Below are 21263 nucleotides of genomic sequence, written 5' to 3'. Positions count from 1 at the left end.
CCAGCTACCAGCTATCAACTACCAACTACCAGCTACCAGCTACCAGCCACCAGCTACCAACTACCAGCTACCAACTACCAGCTACCAACTACCAGCTACCAACTACCAGGTACCAACTACCAACTACCTGCTACCAGCTACCAACTACCAGCTACCAGCTACAAGCTACCAACTACCAGCTATTAGCTACCAACTACCAGCTACCAGCTACCTGCTACCAGCTACTGCTACCAGCTACCAACCACCAGCTGCCAGCTTCCATCTACCAGCTACCAACTACCAGCTACCAGCTGCCAGTTACCATCAACCTGCTACCAGCTACCTGCTACCGGCTACCAGCTACCTGCTACCAGCTACCAGCTACCAAGTACCATCTACCAGCTACCAACTACCAGCTACCAGCTACTTGCTACTTGCTACCAGCTACTTGCTACCAGCTACCAACTACAAGCTACCAGCTACCAGCTACCTGCTACCACCTACAAGCTACCTGCTACCAGCTACCAGCTACCTGCTACCAGCTACCTGCTACCAGCTACCAGCTACCTGCTACTAGCTACCTGCTACCAGCTACAAGCTACCAGCTACTTGCTACCAGCTACCTGCTACCAGCTACCAGCTACTTGCTACCAGCTACCTGCTACCAGCTACCAGCTACCTGCTTCCAGCTACCAGCTACCAACTACCAGCTACCAGCTTCCAACTAACAGCAACCAGCTACCCTCTACCAGGTAAAAGCTACCTGCTACCAGCTACCTGCTGCCTGCTACCAACTAACTGTTACCAGCTACCTGCTACCAACTACCAGCTACCTGCTACCAGCTACCAGCTACCAGCTAGATGCTACCAGCTACCTGCTACCAGCTACCAGCTACCTGCTACCAGCTACCTACTACCTGCTACCAGCTACCAGCTACCAACTACCAACTACCAGCTACCAACTAACAGCTACCAGCTACCTGCTACCAGCTACCAGCTACTTGCTACTTGCTACCAGCTACTTGCTACCAGCTACCAGCTACAAGCTACCAGCTACCAGCTACCTGCTACCACCTACAAGCTACCTGCTACCAGCTACCAGCTACCTGCTACCAGCTACCAGCTACCTGCTACTAGCTACCTGCTACCAGCTACAAGCTACCAGCTACTTGCTACCAGCTACCTGCTACCAGCTACCAGCTACTTGCTACCAGCTACCAGCTACCTGCTACCAGCTACCAGCTACCTGCTACCTGCTACCAGCTACCAGCTACCAGCTACCTGCTTCCAGCTACCAGCTACCAACTACCAGCTACCAGCTGCCAACTAACAGCAACCAGCTACCCTCTACCAGGTAAAAGATACCTGCTACCAGCTACCTGCTGCCTGCTACCAACTAACTGTTACCAGCTACCTGCTACCAGCTACCTGCTACCTCCTACTAGCTACCAGCTACCAACTACCAGCTACCAGCTAGCAACTGCCAGCTACCAGCTACCAACTACCAGCTACCAAATACCAGCTACCAGCTACCAACTACCAGCAAACTGCTACCAACTAACAGCTACCAGCTACTTGCTACCAGCTGCCAGCTACCAGCTACCAACTACCAGCTACCTGCTACCAGCTACTTACTACCAGCTACCAGCTACTTGCTACCAGCTGCCAGCTGCCAGCTACCTGCTACCAGCTACCAGCTACCTGCTACCAGCTACCTGCTACCAGCTGCCTGCTACCTGCTACTAGCTACCAGCTACCAACTACCAGCTACCAACTACCAGCTACCAGCTAGCAACTGCCAGCTACCAGCTACCAACTACCAGCTACCAAATACCAGCTACCAGCTACCAACTACCAGCTAACTGCTACCAACTACCAGCTACCAGCTACCAACTAACAGCTACCAGCTACCAGCTACCAACTACCAACTACCAGCTACAACCTACCAACTACCAGCTACCAGCTACCAGCTATCAACTATCAGCTACCTGCTACCAGCTACCAATTACCAGCTAACAGCAACCAGCTACCAGCTACCAACTACCAGCTACCAGCTACCTGCTACATGCTACGAGCTACCTGCTACCAGCTACCAGCTACCTGCTACCAGCTACCTGCTACCTGCTACCAGCTACCAGCTACCAGCTACCAACTACCAACTACCAGCTACCAACTAACAGCTACCAGCTACTTGCTACCAGCTACCTGCTACCAGCTACAAGCTACCAGCTACTTGCTACCAGCTGCCAGCTACCAGCTACCAACTACCAGCTACCTGCTACCTGCTACCAGCTATCTGCTACCAGCTACCTGCTACCAGCTACAAGCTACCAGCTACCAGCTACTTGCTACCAGCTACCAGCTACTTGCTACCAGCTGCCAGCTACCTGCTACCAGCTACCAGCTAGGAGCTACCTGTTACCAGCTACCAGCTACTTGCTACCATCTACCAGCTACTTGATACCAGCTACCAGCTACCTGCTACCAGCTTCCAGCTAGCAGCTACCTGCTATCAGCTACTTCCTACCAGCTACCAGCTACTTGCTACCAGCTGCCAGCTGCCAGCTACCAGCTACCGGCTACCAGCTACCAGCTACCTGCTACCAGCTACCTGCTACCATCTACCAGCTACCACCTACTTGCTACCATCTACCTACCAGCTACTTGATACCAGCTACCAGCTACCTGCTACCAGCTACCAGCTAGCAGCTACCTGCTACCAGCTACTTGCTACCAGCTACCAGCTACCAACTACAAACTACCAGCTACCAGCTACCAACTACCAGCTACCAACTACCAGCTACCAGCTACCAACTACCAGCTACCAGAAACCAGCTACAAGCTATCAACTACCAGCTACCTGCTACCAGCTACCAGCTACCAATTACCAGCTAACAGCAACCAGCTACCAGCTACCAACTACCAGCTACCTGCTACCAGCTACCAGCTACCAGCTAGATGCTACCAGCTACCTGCTACCAGCTACCAGCTACCAGCTACCTGCTACCAGCTACCTACTACCTGCTACCAGCTACCAGCTACCAACTACCAACTACCAGCTACCAACTAACAGCTACCAGCTACCTGCTACCAGCTACCAGCTACCTGCTACCAGCTACAAGCTACCAGCTACTTGCTACCAGCTGCCAGCTACCAGCTACCTGCTACCAGCTACCTGCTACCAGCTACCAGCTACCAACTACCAGCTACCAGCTACAAACTACCAGCTGCCAGCTACCAACAACCAGCTACCACCTACCTGCTACCAGCTACCTGCTACCAGCTACCTGCTACCTGCTACTAGCTACCAGCTACCAACTACCAGCTACCAGCTAGCAACTGCCAGCTACCAGCTACCAACTACCAGCTACCAAATACCAGCTACCATCTACCAGCTACCAGCTACCTGCTACCAGCTATCTGCTACCAGCTACCTGCTACCAGCTACAAGATACCAGCTACCAGCTACTTGCTACCAGCTACAAGCTACCTGCTACAAGCTACCAGCTAGCAGCTACCTGTTACCAGCTACCAGCTAGCAGCTACCTGCTACCAGCTACTTGCTACCAGCTACCAGCTACTTGCTACCAGCTGCCAGCTGCCAGCTACCAGCTACCTGCTACCAGCTACCAGCTACCTGCTACCAGCTACCTGCTACCTGCTACTAGCTACCAGCTACCAACTACCAGCTACCAGCTAGCAACTGCCAGCTACCACCTACCAACTACCAGCCACCAAATACCAGCTACCAACTACCAGCTAACTGCTACCAGCTACCAACTACCAGCTACCAGCTACCAACTACCAACTACCAACTACCAGCTACCAACTACCAGTTACCAGCTACCAACTACCAGCTACCAACTACCAGCTACCAGCAACCAGCTACCAGCTACCAACTACCAGCTACCTGCTACCAGCTACCAGCTACCAATTCCCAGCAACCGGCTACCAGCTACCAGCTACCAGCTACCTGCTACCTGCTACCAGCTACCAGCTACATGCTACCAGCTACCTGCTACAAGCTACCTGCTACCAGCTACCTGCTACCAGCTACCTGCTACCAGCTACCAACTACCAGCTACCAACTAACAGCTACCAGCTACTTGCTACCAGCTGCCTGCTACCAGCTACAAGCTACCAGCTACTTGCTACCAGCTGCCAGCTACCAGCTACCTGCTACCAGCTACCAGCTACCAACTACCAGCTACCAGCTACAAACTACCAGCTGCCAGCTACCAACTACCAGCTACCAGCTACCAACAACCAGCTACCAGCAACCAGCTACCAGCTACAAACTACCTACTACCAGCTACCAACTACCAGCTACCAGCTACCAACAACCAGCTACCAGCTACCAACTACCAGCTACCAACTACCGGCTACCACATACCAGCTACCAATAACCAGCTACCAACTACCAGCTACCAGCTACCAACTACCGGCTACCACCTACCAGCTACCTGCTACCAGCTACATGCTACCAGCTGCAAGCTACCAGCTACCAACTACCAACTACAAGCTACCAGCTTCTAACTGCCAGCTACCAGCTACCACCTACCAACAACCAGCTACCTGCTACCAGCTACCAGCTACCTGCTACCAGCTACCAGCTACCTGCTACCAACTACCAGCTACCAACTACAAGCTACCAGCTACCTGCTACCAGCTACCAGCTACCTGCTACCAGCTGCCTGCTACCAGCTACAAGCTTCCAGCTACCAGCTACCTGCTACCAGCTACCTGCTACCTGCTACCAGCTACCAGCTACCAACTACCAACTACCAGCTACCAACTAACAGCTACCAGCTACTTGCTACCAGCTACAAGCTACCAACTACCAGCTATTAGCTACCAACTACCAGCTACCAGCTACCTGCTACCAGCTACCTGCTACCAGCTACCAACCACCAGCTGCCAACTACCAGCTACCAGCTGCCAGTTACCATCAACCTGCTACCAGCTACCTGCTACCGGCTACCAGCTACCTGCTACCAGCTACCAGCTACCAAGTACCATCTACCAGCTACCAACTACCAGCTACCAGCTACTTGCTACCATCTACCAGCTACTTGATACCAGCTACCAGCTACCTGCTACCAGCTTCCAGCTTCCAGCTAGCAGCTACCTGCTACCAGCTACTTGCTACCAGCTACCAGCTACTTGCTACCAGCTGCCAGCTGCCAGCTACCAGCTACCAGCTACCTGCTACCAGCTACCTGCTACCAGCTACCAGCTACCAGCTACTTGCTACCATCTACCAGCTACTTGATACCAGCTACCAGCTACCTGCTACCAGCTACTTGCTACCAGCTACCAGCTACTTGCTACCAGCTGCCAGCTACCAGCTACCAGCTACCAACTACAAACTACCAGCTACCAGCTACCAACTACCAGCTACCAACTACCAGCTACCAGCTACCAACTACCAGCTACCAGAAACCAGCTACAAGCTATCAACTACCAGCTACCTGCTACCAGCTACCAGCTACCAATTACCAGCTAACAGCAACCAGCTACCAGCTACCAGCTACCAACTACCAGCTACCTGCTACCAGCTACCAGCTACCAGCTAGATGCTACCAGCTACCTGCTACCACCTACCTACTACCTGCTACCAGCTACCAGCTACCAACTACCAGCTACCAACTAACAGCTACCAGCTACCTGCTACCAGCTACCTGCTACCTGCTACCAACTACCAGCTACCTGCTACCTGCTACCAGCTACCAGCTACCAGCTACCTGCTTCCAGCTATCTGCTACCAGCTACCTGCTACCAGCTACAAGCTACCAGCTACCAACTACTTGCTACCAGCTACAAGCTACCTGCTACAAGCTACCAGCTAGCAGCTACCTGTTACCAGCTACCAGCTACTTGCTACTATCTACCAGCTACTTGATACCAGCTACCAGCTACCTGCTACCAGCTACCAGCTAGCAGCTACCGGCTACCAGCTACTTGCTACCAGCTACCAGCTACTTGCTACCAGCTGCCAGCTGCCAGCTACCAGCTACCTGCTACCAGCTACCAGCTACCAGCTACCTGCTACCAGCTACCTGCTACCTGCTACTAGCTACCAGCTGCCAACTACCGGCTACCAGCTAGCAACTGCCAGCTACCACCTACCAACTACCAGCCACCAAATACCAGCTACCAACTACCAGCTAACTGCTACCAACTACCAGCTACCAGCAACCAGCTACCAGCTACCAACTACCAGCTACCTGCTACCAGCTACCAGCTACCAATTCCCAGCTACCAGCAACCGGCTACCAGCGACCAACTACCAGCTACCTGCTACCTGCTACCTGCTACCAGCTACCAGCTACATGCTACCAGCTACCTGCTACAAGCTACCTGCTACCAGCTACCTGCTACCAGCTACCTGCTACCAGCTACCTGCTACCTGCTACCAGCTACCAGCTACCAACTACCAACTACCAGCTACCAACAGCTACCAGCTACTTGCTACCAGCTACAAGCTACCAGCTACTTGCTACCAGCTGCCAGCTACCAGCTACCTGCTACCAGCTACCAGCTACCAACTACCAGCTACCAGCTACAAACTACCAGCTGCCAGCTACCAACTACCAGCTACCAGCTACCAACAACCAGCTACCAGCAACCAGCTACCAGCTACAAACTACCTACTACCAGCTACCAACTACCAGCTACCAGCTACCAACCAGCTACCAGCTACCAACTACCAGCTACCAACTACCGGCTACCACCTACAATACCAATAACCAGCTACCAACTACCAGCTACCAGCTACCAACTACCGGCTACCACCTACCAGCTACCTGCTACCAGCTACATGCTACCAGCTGCAAGCTACCAGCTACCAGCTACCTGCCACCTGCTACCAGCTACCAGCTACCAACTACCAACTACAAGCTACCAGCTTCTAACTGCCAGCTACCAGCTACCACCTACCAACAACCAGCTACCAGCTACCTGCTACCAGCTACCAGCTACCTGCTACCAGCTGCCTGCTACCAGCTACAAGCTTCCAGCTACCAGCTACTTGCTACCAGCTACCAGCTATCAACTACCAACTACCAGCTACCAGCTACCAGCCACCAGCTACCAACTACCAGCTACCAACTACCAGCTACCAACTACCAGCTACCAACTACCAGGTACCAACTACCAACTACCTGCTACCAGCTACCAACTACCAGCTACCAGCTACAAGCTACCAACTACCAGCTATTAGCTACCAACTACCAGCTACCAGCTACCTGCTACCAGCTACCTGCTACCAGCTACCAACCACCAGCTGCCAACTACCAGCTACCAGCTGCCAGTTACCATCAACCTGCTACCAGCTACCTGCTACCGGCTACCAGCTACCTGCTACCAGCTACCAGCTACCAAGTACCATCTACCAGCTACCAGCTACTTGCTACCAGCTACCTGCTACTTGCTACCAGCTACTTGCTACCAGCTACCAACTACAAGCTAGCAGCTACCAGCTACCTGCTACTACCTACAAGCTACCTGCTACCAGCTACCAGCTACCTGCTACCAGCTACCTGCTACCAGCTACCAGCTACCTGCTACTAGCTACCTGCTACCAGCTACAAGCTACCAGCTACTTGCTACCAGCTACCTGCTACCAGCTACCAGCTAATTGCTACCAGCTACCTGCTACCAGCTACCAGCTACCTGCTACCAGCTACCTGCTTCCAGCTACCAGCTACCAGCTACCAACTACCAGCTATCAGCTGCCAACTAACAGCAACCAGCTACCCTCTACCAGGTAAAAGCTACCTGCTACCAGCTACCTGCTGCCTGCTACCAACTACCTGTTACCAGCTACCTGCTACCAGCTACCTGCTACCTGCTACTAGCTACCAGCTACCAACTACCAGCTAGCAACTGCCAGCTACCAGCTACCAACTACCAGCTACCAAATACCAGCTACCAGCTACCAACTACCAGCAAACTGCTACCAACTACCAGCTACCAGCTACCAACTAACAGCTACCAGCTAGCAGCTACCTGCTACCAGCTACTTGCTACCAGCTACCAGCTACTTGCTACCAGCTGCCAGCTGCCAGCTACCAGCTACCTGCTACCAGCTACCAGCTACCTGCTACCAGCTGCCTGCTACCTGCTACCTGCTACTAGCTACCAGCTACCAACTACCAGCTACCAACTACCAGCTACCAGCTAGCAACTGCCAGCTACCAGCTACCAAATACCAGCAACCAAATACCAGCTACCAGCTACCAACTGCCAGCTAACTGCTACCAACTACCAGCTACCAACTAACAGCTACCAGCTACCAGCTACCAACTACCAACTACCAGCTACAAGCTACCAACTACCAGCTACCAGCTACCAGCTATCAACTATCAGCTACCTGCTACCAGCTACCAATTACCAGCTAACAGCAACCAGCTACCAGCTACCAACTACCAGCTACCTGCTACCAGCTACCAGCTACATGCTACGAGCTACCTGCTACCAGCTACCAGCTACCTGCTACCAGCTACCTGCTACCTGCTACCAGCTACCAGCTATCAGCTACCAACTACCAACTACCAGCTACCAACTATCAGCTACCAGCTACTTGCTACCAGCTACCTGCTACCAGCTACAAGCTACCAGCTACTTGCTACCAGCTGCCAGCTACCAACTACCAGCTACCTGCTACCTGCTACCAGCTATCTGCTACCAGCTACCTGCTACCAGCTACAAGCTACCAGCTACCAGCTACTTGCTACCAGCTACCAGCTACTTGCTACCAGCTGCCAGCTACCTGCTACCAGCTACCAGCTAGGAGCTACCTGTTACCAGCTACCAGCTACTTGCTACCATCTACCAGCTACTTGATACCAGCTACCAGCTACCTGCTACCAGCTTCCAGCTAGCAGCTACCTGCTACCATCTACTTGCTACCAGCTACCAGCTACTTGCCACCAGCTGCCAGCTGCCAGCTACCAGCTACCAGCTACCTGCTACCAGCTACCTGCTACCAGCTACCTGCTACAAGCTACCAGCTACTTGCTACCATCTACCAGCTACTTGATACCAGCTACCAGCTACCTGCTACCAGCTACCAGCTAGCAGCTACCTGCTACCAGCTACTTGCTACCAGCTACCAGCTACTTGCTACCAGCTGCCAGCTACCAGCTACCAGCTACCAACTACAAACTACCAGCTACCAGCTACCAACTACCAGCTACCAACTACCAGCTACCAGCTACCAACTACCAGCTACCAGAAACCAGCTACAAGCTATCAACTACCAGCTACCTGCTACCAGCTACCAATTACCAGCTAACAGCAACCAGCTACCAGCTACCAACTACCAGCTACCTGCTACCAGCTACCAGCTACCAGCTAGATGCTACCAGCTACCTGCTACCACCTACCTACTACCTGCTACCAGCTACCAGCTACCAACTACCAACTACCAGCTACCAACTAACAGCTACCAGCTACCTGCTCCCAGCTACCTGCTACCTGCTACCAACTACCAGCTACCTGCTACCTGCTACCAGCTACCAACTACCAGCTACCAGCTACCAGCTACCTGCTACCAGCTATCTGCTACCAGCTACCTGCTACCAGCTACAAGCTACCAGCTACCAGCTACTTGCTACCAGCTACTTGCTACCAGCTACAAGCTACCTGCTACAAGCTACCAGCTAGCAGCTACCTGTTACCAGCTACCAGCTACTTGCTACCATCTACCAGCTACTAGATACCAGCTACCAGCTACCTGCTACCAGCTACCAGCTAGCAGCTACCTGCTACCAGCTACTTGCTACCAGCTACCAGCTACTTGCTACCAGCTGCCAGCTGCCAGCTACCAGCTACCTGCTACCAGCTACCTGCTACCAGCTACCTGCTACCTGCTACTAGCTACCAGCTACCAACTACCAGCTACCAGCTAGCAACTGACAGCTACCACCTACCAACTACCAGCCACCAAATACCAGCTACCAACTACCAGCTAACTGCTACCAGCTACCAACTACCAGCTACCAGCTACCAACTACCAACTACCAACTACCAGCTACCAGCTACCAGCAACCAGCTACCAGCTACCAACTACCAGCTACCTGCTACCAGCTACCAGCTACCAATTCCCAGCTACCAGCAACCGGCTACCAGCTACCAGCTACCAGCTACCTGCTACCTGCTACCAGCAACCAGCTACATGCTACCAGCGCAAGCTACCAGCTACCAGCTACCTGCCACCTGCTACCAGCTACCAACTACCAACTACAAGCTACCAGCTTCTAACTGCCAGCTACCAGCTACCACCTACCAACAACCAGCTACCTGCTACCTGCTACCAGCTACCAGCTACCTGCTACCAGCTACCAGCTACCTGCTACCAACTACCAGCTACCAACTACAAGCTACCAGCTACCTGCTACCAGCTACCAGCTACCTGCTACCAGCTGCCTGCTACCAGCTACAAGCTTCCAGCTACCAGCTACTTGCTACCTGCTACCAGCTATCAACTACCAACTACCAGCTACCAGCTACCAGCCACCAGCTACCAACTACCAGCTACCAACTACCAGCTACCAACTACCAGCTACCAACTACCAGGTACCAACTACCAACTACCTGCTACCAGCTACCAACTACCAGCTACCAGCTACAAGCTACCAACTACCAGCTATTAGCTACCAACTACCAGCTACCAGCTACCTGCTACCAGCTACCTGCTACCAGCTACCAACCACCAGCTGCCAGCTTCCATCTACCAGCTACCAACTACCAGCTACCAGCTGCCAGTTACCATCAACCTGCTACCAGCTACCTGCTACCAGCTACCAGCTACCTGCTACCAGCTACCAGCTACCAAGTACCATCTACTAGCTACCAACTATCAGCTACCAGCTACTTGCTACTTGCTACCAGCTACTTGCTACCAGCTACTTGCTACCAGCTACCAACTACAAGCTACCAGCTACCAGCTACCTGCTACCACCTACAAGCTACCTGCTACCAGCTACCTGCTACCAGCTACCAGCTACCTGCTACTAGCTACCTGCTACCAGCTACAAGCTACCAGCTACTTGCTACCAGCTACCTGCTACCAGCTACCAGCTACTTGCTACCAGCTACCTGCTACCAGCTACCAGCTACCAGCTACCTGCTTCCAGCTACCAGCTACCAACTACCAGCTACCAGCTTCCAACTAACAGCAACCAGCTACCCTCTACCAGGTAAAAGCTACCTGCTACCAGCTACCTGCTGCCTGCTACCAACTAACTGTTACCAGCTACCTGCTACCAGCTACCTGCTACCTCCTACTAGCTACCAGCTACCAACTACCGGCTACCAGCTAGCAACTGCCAGCTATCAGCTACCAACTACCAGCTACCAAATACCAGCTACCAGCTACCAACTACCAGCAAACTGCTACCAACTACCAACTACCAGCTACCAACTAACAGCTACCAGCTACTTGCTACCAGCTGCCAGCTACCAGCTACCAACTACCAGCTACCTGCTACCTGCTACCAGCTACTTGCTACCAGCTACCAGCTACTTGCTACCAGCTGCCAGCTACCAGCTACCTGCTACCAGCTACCAGCTACCAGCTACCTGCTACCAGCTACCTGCTACCAGCTGCCTGCTACCTGCTACTAGCTACCAGCTACCAACTACCAGCTACCAACTACCAGCTACCAGCTAGCAACTGCCAGCTACCAGCTACCAACTACCAGCTACCAAATACCAGCTACCAGCTACCAATGACCAGCTAACTGCTACCAACTACCAGCTACCAGCTACCAACTAACAGCTACCAGCTACCAGCTACCAACTACCAACTACCAGCTACAAGCTACCAACTACCAGCTACCAGCTACCAGCTATCAACTATCAGCTACCTGCTACCAGCTACCAATTACCAGCTAACAGCAACCAGCTACCAGCTACCAACTACCAGCTACCAGCTACCTGCTACCAGCTACCTGCTACATGCTACGAGCTACCTGCTACCAGCTACCAGCTACCTGCTACCAGCTACCTGCTACCTGCTACCAGCTACCAGCTACCAGCTACCAACTACCAACTACCAGCTACCAACTAACAGCTACCAGCTACTTGCTACCAGCTACCTGCTACCAGCTACAAGCTACCTGCTACTTGCTACCAGCTGCCAGCTACCAGCTACCAGCTACCAACTACCAGCTACCTGCTACCTGCTACCAGCTATCTGCTACCAGCCACCTGCTACCAGCTACAAGCTACCAGCTACCAGCTACTTGCTACCAGCTACCAGCTACTTGCTACCAGCTGCCAGCTACCTGCTACCAGCTACCAGCTAGGAGCTACCTGTTACCAGCTACCAGCTACTTGCTACCATCTACCAGCTACTTGATACCAGCTACCAGCTACCTGCTACCAGCTTCCAGCTAGCAGCTACCTGCTACCAGCTACTTGCTACCAGCTACCAGCTACTTGCTACCAGCTGCCAGCTGCCAGCTACCAGCTACCGGCTACCAGCTACCTGCTACCAGCTACCTGCTACCAGCTACCAGCTACTTGCTACCATCTACCAGCTACTTGATACCAGCTACCAGCTACCAGCTAGCAGCTACCTGCTACCAGCTACTTGCTACCAGCTACCAGCTACTTGCTACCAGCTGCCAGCTACCAACTACAAACTACCAGCTACCAGCTACCAGCTACCAACTACCAGCTACCAACTACCAGTTACCAGCTACCAACTACCAGCTACCAGAAACCAGCTACAAGCTATCAACTACCAGCTACCTGCTACCAGCTACCAGCTACCAATTACCAGCTAACAGCAACCAGCTACCAGCTACCAACTACCAGCTACCTGCTACCAGCTACCAGCTACCAGCTAGATGCTACCAGCTACCTGCTACCAGCTACCAGCTACCTGCTACCAGCTACCTACTACCTGCTACCAGCTACCAGCTACCAACTACCAACTACCAGCTACCAACTAACAGCTACCAGCTACCTGCTACCAGCTACCAGCTACTTGCTACTTGCTACCAGCTACTTGCTACCAGCTACCAGCTACAAGCTACCAGCTACCAGCTACCTGCTACCACCTACAAGCTACCTGCTACCAGCTACCAGCTACCTGCTACCAGCTACCAGCTACCTGCTACCAGCTACCTGCTACCAGCTACCAGCTACCTGCTACTAGCTACCTGCTACCGGCTACAAGCTACCAGCTACTTGCTACCAGCTACCAGCTACCAGCTACCTGCTACCAGCTACCTGCTTCCAGCTACCAGCTACCAGCTACCAACTACCAGCTATCAGCTGCCAACTAACAGCAACCAGCTACCCTCTACCAGGTAAAAGCTACCTGCTACCAGCTACCTGCTGCCTGCTACCAACTACCTGTTACCAGCTACCTGCTACCAGCTACCTGCTACCTGCTACTAGCTACCAGCTACCAACTACCAGCTACCAGCTAGCAACTGCCAGCTACCAGCTACCAACTACCAGCTACCAAATACCAGCTACCAGCTACCAACTACCAGCAAACTGCTACCAACTACCAGCTACCAGCTACCAACTAACAGCTACCAGCTAGCAGCTACCTGCTACCAGCTACTTGCTACCAGCTACTTGCTACCAGCTGCCAGCTGCCAGCTACCAGCTACCTGCTACCAGCTACCAGCTACCTGCTACCAGCTGCCTGCTACCTGCTACCTGCTACTAGCTACCAGCTACCAACTACCAGCTACCAACTACCAGCTACCAGCTAGCAACTGCCAGCTACCAGCTACCAACTACCAGCTACCAAATACCAGCTACCAGCTACCAACTGCCAGCTAACTGCTACCAACTACCAGCTACCAACTAACAGCTACCAGCTACCAGCTACCAACTACCAACTACCAGCTACAAGCTACCAACTACCAGCTACCAGCTACCAGCTATCAACTATCAGCTACCTGCTACCAGCTACCAATTACCAGCTAACAGCAACCAGCTACCAGCTACCAACTACCAGCTACCTGCTACCAGCTACCAGCTACATGCTACGAGCTACCTGCTACCAGCTACCAGCTACCTGCTACCAGCTACCTGCTACCAGCTACCAGCTATCAGCTACCAACTACCAGCTACCAGCTACCAACTATCAGCTACCAGCTAGTTGCTACCAGCTACCTGCTACCAGCTACAAGCTACCAGCTACTTGCTACCAGCTGCCAGCTACCAACTACCAGCTACCTGCTACCTGCTACCAGCTATCTGCTACCAGCTACCTGCTACCAGCTACAAGCTACCAGCTACCAGCTACTTGCTACCAGCTACCAGCTACTTGCTACCAGCTGCCAGCTACCTGCTACCAGCTACCAGCTAGGAGCTACCTGTTACCAGCTACCAGCTACTTGCTACCATCTACCAGCTACTTGATACCAGCTACCAGCTACCTGCTACCAGCTTCCAGCTAGCAGCTACCTGCTACCATCTACTTGCTACCAGCTACCAGCTACTTGCCACCAGCTGCCAGCTGCCAGCTACCAGCTACCAGCTACCTGCTACCAGCTACCTGCTACCGGCTACCTGCTACAAGCTACCAGCTACTTGCTACCAGCTACCAGCTACCTGCTACCAGCTACCAGCTAGCAGCTACCTGCTACCAGCTACTTGCTACCAGCTACCAGCTACTTGCTACCAGCTGCCAGCTACCAGCTACCAGCTACCAACTACAAACTACCAGCTACCAGCTACCAACTACCAACTACCAGCTACCAGCTACCAACTACCAGCTACCAGAAACCAGCTACAAGCTATCAACTACCAGCTACCTGCTACCAGCTACCAATTACCAGCTAACAGCAACCAGCTACCAGCTACCAACTACCAGCTACCTGCTACCAGCTACCAGCTACCAGCTAGATGCTACCAGCTACCTGCTACCACCTACCTACTACCTGCTACCAGCTACCAGCTACCAACTACCAACTACCAGCTACCAACTAACAGCTACCAGCTACCTGCTCCCAGCTACCTGCTACCTGCTACCAACTACCAGCTACCTGCTACCTGCTACCAGCTACCAACTAACAGCTACCAGCTACCTGCTACCAGCTATCTGCTACCAGCTACCTGCTACCAGCTACAAGCTACCAGCTACTTGCTACCAGCTACTTGCTACCAGCTACAAGCTACCTGCTACAAGCTACCAGCTAGCAGCTACCTGTTACCAGCTACCAGCTACTTGCTACCATCTACCAGCTACTTGATACCAGCTACCAGCTACCTGCTACCAGCTACCAGCTACCAGCTACCTGCTACCAGCTACTTGCTACCAGCTACTTGCTACCAGCTGCCAGCTGCCAGCTACCAGCTACCTGCTACCAGCTACCAGCTACCAGCTACCTGCTACCAGCTACCTGCTACCTGCTACTAGCTACCAGCTACCAACTACCAGCTACCAGCTAGCAACTGACAGCTACCACCTACCAACTACCAGCCACCAAATACCAGCTACCAACTACCAGCTAACTGCTACCAGCTACCAACTACCAGCTACCAGCTACCAACTACCAACTACCAACTACCAGCTACCAGCTACCAGCAACCAGCTACCAGCTACCAACTACCAGCTACCTGCTACCAGCTACCAGCTACCAATTCCCAGCTACCAGCAACCGGCTACCAGCTACCAGCTACCTGCTACCTGCTACCAGCTACCAGCTACATGCTACCAGCTGCAAGCTACCAGCTACCAGCTACCTGCTACCACCTTCAAGCTACCTGCTACCAGCTACCTGCTACCAGCTACCAGCTACCTGCTACTAGCTACCTGCTACCAGCTACAAGCTACCAGCTACTTGCTACCAGCTACCTGCTACCAGCTACCAGCTACTTGCTACCAGCTACCTGCTACCAGCTACCAGCTACCAGCTACCTGCTTCCAGCTACCAGCTACCAACTACCAGCTACCAGCAACCAGCTACCCTCTACCAGGTAAAAGCTACCTGCTACCAGCTACCTGCTGCCTGCTACCAACTACCTGTTACCAGCTACCTGCTACCAGCTACCTGCTACCTGCTACCAGCTACCAGCTACATGCTACCAGCTGCAAGCTACCAGCTACCAGCTACCTGCTACCACCTTCAAGCTACCTGCTACCAGCTACCTGCTACCAGCTACCAGCTACCTGCTACTAGCTACCTGCTACTAGCTACCTGCTACCGGCTACAAGCTACCAGCTACTTGCTACCAGCTACCAGCTACCAGCTACCTGCTACCAGCTACCTGCTTCCAGCTACCAGCTACCAGCTACCAACTACCAGCTATCAGCTGCCAACTAACAGCAACCAGCTACCCTCTACCAGGTAAAAGCTACCTGCTACCAGCTACCTGCTGCCTGCTACCAACTACCTGTTACCAGCTACCTGCTACCAGCTACCTGCTACCTGCTACTAGCTACCAGCTACCAACTACCAGCTACCAGCTAGCAACTGCCAGCTACCAGCTACCAACTACCAGCTACCAAATACCAGCTACCAGCTACCAACTACCAGCAAACTGCTACCAACTACCAGCTACCAGCTACCAACTAACAGCTACCAGCTAGCAGCTACCTGCTACCAGCTACTTGCTACCAGCTACTTGCTACCAGCTGCCAGCTGCCAGCTACCAGCTACCTGCTACCAGCTACCAGCTACCTGCTACCAGCTGCCTGCTACCTGCTACCTGCTACTAGCTACCAGCTACCAACTACCAGCTACCAACTACCAGCTACCAGCTAGCAACTGCCAGCTACCAGCTACCAACTACCAGCTACCAAATACCAGCTACCAGCTACCAACTGCCAGCTAACTGCTACCAACTACCAGCTACCAACTAACAGCTACCAGCTACCAGCTACCAACTACCAACTACCAGCTACAAGCTACCAACTACCAGCTACCAGCTACCAGCTATCAACTATCAGCTACCTGCTACCAGCTACCAATTACCAGCTAACAGCAACCAGCTACCAGCTACCAACTACCAGCTACCTGCTACCAGCTACCAGCTACATGCTACGAGCTACCTGCTACCAGCTACCAGCTACCTGCTACCAGCTACCTGCTACCAGCTACCAGCTATCAGCTACCAACTACCAGCTACCAGCTACCAACTATCAGCTACCAGCTAGTTGCTACCAGCTACCTGCTACCAGCTACAAGCTACCAGCTACTTGCTACCAGCTGCCAGCTACCAACTACCAGCTACCTGCTACCTGCTACCAGCTATCTGCTACCAGCTACCTGCTACCAGCTACAAGCTACCAGCTACCAGCTACTTGCTACCAGCTACCAGCTACTTGCTACCAGCTGCCAGCTACCTGCTACCAGCTACCAGCTAGGAGCTACCTGTTACCAGCTACCAGCTACTTGCTACCATCTACCAGCTACTTGATACCAGCTACCAGCTACCTGCTACCAGCTTCCAGCTAGCAGCTACCTGCTACCATCTACTTGCTACCAGCTACCAGCTACTTGCCACCAGCTGCCAGCTGCCAGCTACCAGCTACCAGCTACCTGCTACCAGCTACCTGCTACCGGCTACCTGCTACAAGCTACCAGCTACTTGCTACCAGCTACCAGCTACCTGCTACCAGCTACCAGCTAGCAGCTACCTGCTACCAGCTACTTGCTACCAGCTACCAGCTACTTGCTACCAGCTGCCAGCTACCAGCTACCAGCTACCAACTACAAACTACCAGCTACCAGCTACCAACTACCAACTACCAGCTACCAGCTACCAACTACCAGCTACCAGAAACCAGCTACAAGCTATCAACTACCAGCTACCTGCTACCAGCTACCAATTACCAGCTAACAGCAACCAGCTACCAGCTACCAACTACCAGCTACCTGCTACCAGCTACCAGCTACCAGCTAGATGCTACCAGCTACCTGCTACCACCTACCTACTACCTGCTACCAGCTACCAGCTACCAACTACCAACTACCAGCTACCAACTAACAGCTACCAGCTACCTGCTCCCAGCTACCTGCTACCTGCTACCAACTACCAGCTACCTGCTACCTGCTACCAGCTACCAACTAACAGCTACCAGCTACCTGCTACCAGCTATCTGCTACCAGCTACCTGCTACCAGCTACAAGCTACCAGCTACTTGCTACCAGCTACTTGCTACCAGCTACAAGCTACCTGCTACAAGCTACCAGCTAGCAGCTACCTGTTACCAGCTACCAGCTACTTGCTACCATCTACCAGCTACTTGATACCAGCTACCAGCTACCTGCTACCAGCTACCAGCTACCAGCTACCTGCTACCAGCTACTTGCTACCAGCTACTTGCTACCAGCTGCCAGCTGCCAGCTACCAGCTACCTGCTACCAGCTACCAGCTACCAGCTACCTGCTACCAGCTACCTGCTACCTGCTACTAGCTACCAGCTACCAACTACCAGCTACCAGCTAGCAACTGACAGCTACCACCTACCAACTACCAGCCACCAAATACCAGCTACCAACTACCAGCTAACTGCTACCAGCTACCAACTACCAGCTACCAGCTACCAACTACCAACTACCAACTACCAGCTACCAGCTACCAGCAACCAGCTACCAGCTACCAACTGCCAGCTACCTGCTACCAGCTACCAGCTACCAATTCCCAGCTACCAGCAACCGGCTACCAGCTACCAGCTACCTGCTACCTGCTACCAGCTACCAGCTACATGCTACCAGCTGCAAGCTACCAGCTACCAGCTACCTGCTACCACCTTCAAGCTACCTGCTACCAGCTACCTGCTACCAGCTACCAGCTACCTGCTACTAGCTACCTGCTACCAGCTACAAGCTACCAGCTACTTGCTACCAGCTACCTGCTACCAGCTACCAGCTACTTGCTACCAGCTACCTGCTACCAGCTACCAGCTACCAGCTACCTGCTTCCAGCTACCAGCTACCAACTACCAGCTACCAGCTTCCAACTAACAGCAACCAGCTACCCTCTACCAGGTAAAAGCTACCTGCTACCAGCTACCTGCTGCCTGCTACCAACTAACTGTTACCAGCTACCTGCTACCTCCTACTAGCTACCAGCTACCAACTACCGGCTACCAGCTAGCAACTGCCAGCTATCAGCTACCAACTACCAGCTACCAAATACCAGCTACCAGCTACCAACTACCAGCAAACTGCTACCAACTACCAGCTACCAGCTACCAACTAACAGCTACCAGCTACTTGCTACCAGCTGCCAGCTACCAGCTACCAACTACCAGCTACCTGCTACCTGCTACCAGCTACTTGCTACCAGCTACCAGCTACTTGCTACCAGCTGCCAGCTACCAGCTACCTGCTACCAGCTACCAGCTACCAGCTACCTGCTACCAGCTACCTGCTACCAGCTGCCTGCTACCTGCTACTAGCTACCAGCTACCAACTACCAGCTACCAACTACCAGCTAGCAACTGCCAGCTACCAGCTACCAACTACCAGCTACCAAATACCAGCTACCAGCTACCAACGACCAGCTAACTGCTACCAACTACCAGCTACCAGCTACCAACTAACAGCTACCAGCTACCAGCTACCAACTACCAACTACCAGCTACAAGCTACCAACTACCAGCTACCAGCTACCAGCTATCAACTATCAGCTACCTGCTACCAGCTACCAATTACCAGCTAACAGCAACCAGCTACCAGCTACCAACTACCAGCTACCAGCTACCTGCTACCAGCTACCAGCTACATGCTACGAGCTACCTGCTACCAGCTACCAGCTACCTGCTACCAGCTACCTGCTACCTGCTACCAGCTACCAGCTACCAGCTACCAACTACCAACTACCAGCTACCAACTAACAGCTACCAGCTACTTGCTACCAGCTACCTGCTACCAGCTACAAGCTACCTGCTACTTGCTACCAGCTGCCAGCTACCAGCTACCAACTACCAGCTACCTGCTACCTGCTACCAGCTATCTGCTACCAGCCACCTGCTACCAGCTACAAGCTACCAGCTACCAGCTACTTGCTACCAGCTACCAGCTACTTGCTACCAGCTGCCAGCTACCTGCTACCAGCTACCAGCTAGGAGCTACCTGTTACCAGCTACCAGCTACTTGCTGCCATCTACCAGCTACTTGATACCAGCTACCAGCTACCTGCTACCAGCTTCCAGCTAGCAGCTACCTGCTACCAGCTACTTGCTACCAGCTACCAGCTACTTGCTACCAGCTGCCAGCTGCCAGCTACCAGCTACCGGCTACCAGCTACCAGCTACCAGCTACTTGCTACCATCTACCAGCTACTTGATACCAGCTACCAGCTACCTGCTACCAGCTACCAGCTAGCAGCTACCTGCTACCAGCTACTTGCTACCAGCTACTTGCTACCAGCTGCCAGCTACCAGCTACCAACTACAAACTACCAGCTACCAGCTACCAACTACCAGCTACCAACTACCAGCTACCAGCTACCAACTACCAGCTACCAGAAACCAGCTACAAGCTATCAACTACCAGCTACCTGCTACCAGCTACCAGCTACCAATTACCAGCTAACAGCAACCAGCTACCAGCTACCAACTACCAGCTACCTGCTACCAGCTACCAGCTACCAGCTAGATGCTACCAGCTACCTGCTACCAGCTACCAGCTACCTGCTACCAGCTACCTACTACCTGCTACCAGCTACCAACTACCAACTACCAGCTACCAACTAACAGCTACCAGCTACCTGCTACCAGCTACCAGCTACTTGCTACTTGCTACCAGCTACTTGCTACCAGCTACCAGCTACAAGCTACCAGCTACCAGCTACCTGCTACCACCTACAAGCTACCTGCTACCAGCTACCAGCTACCTGCTACCAGCTACCTGCTACCAGCTACCAGCTACCTGCTACTAGCTACCTGCTACCAGCTACAAGCTACCAGCTACTTGCTACCAGCTACCTGCTTCCAGCTACCAGCTACTTGCTACCAGCTACCAGCTACCTGCTACCAGCTACCAGCTACCTGCTACCTGCTACCAGCTACCAGCTACCAGCTACCTGCTTCCAGCTACCAACTACCAGCTACCAGCTGCCAACTAACAGCAACCAGCTACCCTCTACCAGGTAAAAGATACCTGCTACCAGCTACCTGCTGCCTGCTACCAACTAACTGTTACCAGCTACCTGCTACCAGCTACCTGCTACCTCCTACTAGCTACCAGCTACCAACTACCAGCTACCAGCTAGCAACTGCCAGCTACCAGCTACCAACTACCAGCTACCAAATACCAGCTACCAGCTACCAACTACCAGCAAACTGCTACCAA

Source organism: Amblyomma maculatum, unplaced genomic scaffold, assembly GCF_055883805.1.
Source record: "Amblyomma maculatum isolate TAMU_Amacu unplaced genomic scaffold, ASM5588380v1 scaffold_26, whole genome shotgun sequence".
Lineage (NCBI taxonomy): Eukaryota > Metazoa > Arthropoda > Arachnida > Ixodida > Ixodidae > Amblyomma > Amblyomma maculatum.
Note: the sequence above shows the minus strand (reverse complement) of the source record.